The following is a 3,232-nucleotide window of genomic DNA, read 5'->3' as shown; positions in this document are numbered from 1 at the left end:
TTGGGAAAATATGAGAAGAATTTAAAATGTTTTGAAAATAGCTTTACTAATTAATATCAAAATAATTTTTTAAACAAGAAAAAATATTTTTGTTTCATGGAAGTTGAATTAAACCTGACACATTTTCCTATAACGTGATCTATAGCATGAATTGTACTGTAACATGAAAAGCTACTCAAGATTTTTAAGAATATGAATTTTGACAGAGACACTAAATTCTAATATTATGTATTTTAGTGTCTCTGATTTTGACTATTCTTGACCAGTGACTCTAAATTCTAATATTATGTAAGAGTCTCTGTTAATACTCCCTGGATCTTGATAATAATAATATTATTATTTCCAAACTGTTGGGAAGAATGAGTCCACCGCGAACATGCCATTCCCAAAGATTTGGGAATATCAACAGTCATCGATATTTAAAATAATAATTATAATAATAATTTTTAAAAATAAAATAAAATAATAATAATAATAATAATTGCATTTATATACATAGCATATAATTTATATTCATGCCCAAGAGCAGAGCTGGCTGTAACGGAGTACTTACGTTACAATTTTCGGTACTTTTACTGTACTCCGGTCCGGTACATTTTTTAAACCAGTACTTTTACTGTACTCCGATACTTTTTATAAAAGTACTTTTGAGTATTTTTAAAGTGCATTTTGAGTACTTTTGAAGCTTCATGAAAGGGTAAGTGCCGGCATTTCTGATCATAATTTACGGAACAAACACCCGGGCGGGCACAGCCGATCAACCGCAAGAGTTAAAAGTTGAGATCAAAGAACGGCCCGTCGCGTCAAAGATCAGCCACTATCCTGAATGTGATCGCAAGGGTTGTAAAACTCCGTGAAACGGTACACTGTTTGCTCCCGACGGGATCACACCAAGGTGTGAACCGATCGATGCGTTTCTTTTCCCCAAACATCGCACTCGCGTCTGAGCTCACCACCTTAACTTACATCACTCACTGGGTGGGTAGGGCCTACAATTTCGCTCCAGGCGGGATCACATATTATCAAACTGTGAACTCTTCCCTGACCATTGAAAGCAGTTTTTCTCTATTCCCGAATTTGCGAGACAGCCTGAATTTTAATTGGTGTGGCCACACGCAATGGAGCGTGACGACAAAGTAAAGGCGATTTGGGGGGGGGGGGACTCAATCAGAGATGGAAAGCTAAAATTGTTGGACAGGTGAAGGGGAGGGGCAACTGGATAAACGTAGATCAAGATCTCGAGACTCACGATAGGCTAATGAGTGGGTCTATTATTATTTATGGCGTGATTGGTCATCAAGGTTGACCACTCTTCGCTCACCATATGCCATAAATCCACCCAGGGGTTACGTCAGTTCATGGGTCACTGTAGATTCTTCCTTGGCTTCGTCGGCTGAGATCCCATAATATTTTTCTTGCTTCCGAGCACTGGGATCTTAGGCGGAGACTACTGTAGTGGGGAATCTTTGGTTACACTACACCACAGAATTCAACACTGTAGAATTCTGTGCACTACACTTACTAGACTCCAGGAAACTATTGATTGATTGGGTAGATGTTTTACGGCACTATCGACACAATTTTGGTCATTTAAACGCCAAGGAAACTATTGTATTTTGGTTTGCCGTGGGCGCCGTGGACTACACAAGGTGACCAAAATCTGTCTTACCACTATAATCAATTGAAACTGAAACTGTGTTCTCAATGTATACCTAATAATTTTTTTTTAGCCTGCCTAAATTTCTTTTAAGCTTTTTTTTTTGGGGGGGGGGGGGGGGGGGTGGCTTTTGCTTTAGGCTACATTGATTCCTTGAAGAATTCAATGCACTTTTCCTTTTCTATGCTGGCCATTTTCATTAATTTTATGTTTTCTTAATCAAGAGCAACTTTGTATCTACATTTTCCAATTTGGATACATTTTCTGTACAACTTATGACCTCTTGGACTGACTTACATTTGATCACATTGTCTTGCTCAAACAAGTTCTATTCATAATACCACTTACCCACTAGTTGCGTCTGTTTGTTTGGGGGTTTTTTCTTTCAATTTCACGGACCATTTCCACCTACGTTCAGTGCGCACATTGTATATTCAAATGCTTTGCATACTGTTTACATTTTTAGTAATAAATAGCCTAATTTGTAAAATATACTGGATAGGTTATATAATATGATGTTTTGTATAAGCGCTGAAGTGTTTAAGCATATTAGCAGAAAGTACTCAAAATGTACTTATAAGTACTTTTTAAAAAGTGCTTGTACTCAAGTACATTTTACAGGAAAGTACTTTTACTGTACTTAAGTACATTTATTTTAGATTGTACTTAAATTTGTACTTAAGTACTTTTTAAAAAGTACTTTAACAGCTCTGCCCAAGAGCATGCTCTATGCGCTTTACAACTATTATTACCCGAGCAGACCCTCGGAGAACACTCAGAAACATTCTCGGCTTCCGCGAAAACTGACAAGATCGTTCACTGTCTATAGCCGGGTAACCATAATTTTCACTTGGGTGAAGTGTGGAAAATTTTTGCGAAGTGCCTTTCACAAGGCTACAAGGACACAACGTCGGACCCCTGACGGGATTCGAACCCACGACCTTACGGTTGCGAGTCCGAGAGCCTAACCACATATTTATTATAAATGAACAAATAAAAGACATGAGGGTACACCAACTGACTAGTCCTTCAATCTAATTGTTTAATCATTCTTCCTTACACCATCGTTTGCTGGTTTTCTTTTGTCATTGTGAATGTTAAAAATTCCTTTGCAAATGTTTTCAAAGCGCCTAGATCTACACCGAAGCCTACACAAATAATAATGTCAGTATTTTACATGTTCATGTTAATTATATTTAATTCTTATGACGGGGTAAATTGGATATCGGGTTTCACATAATGTATCGTACGAGTTACGAGGCACCTGGTGAAAGCGTGCGCGCGCACGCGTGTACCGTGTACCGTGTACCGTGTACAATGTATAATAATATGTGTGTGTGTTGTGTGTGTTTAGTGTTTGCTCGTTCTTGTAATTATGGCCCTAATACAATTACAATGAATTTGATTATAATTTTGTTGTGGGTTTCTTTCCATACTGTAGATCTAGGTTACAATCCAAGATACATTTATTATGAGTGCACATGTGGAGGGTCTAATTACAGTCTATAATTTGTCATAGAGAGTGAGATAGAGAGAAATGGAGAGATAGGCGTGCAAATCGAGAGATTGAGAGAC

This window comes from Aplysia californica, unplaced genomic scaffold, assembly GCF_000002075.1.
Source record: "Aplysia californica isolate F4 #8 unplaced genomic scaffold, AplCal3.0 scaffold00319, whole genome shotgun sequence".
Lineage (NCBI taxonomy): Eukaryota > Metazoa > Mollusca > Gastropoda > Aplysiida > Aplysiidae > Aplysia > Aplysia californica.
This window is presented reverse-complemented; position numbering follows the sequence as displayed.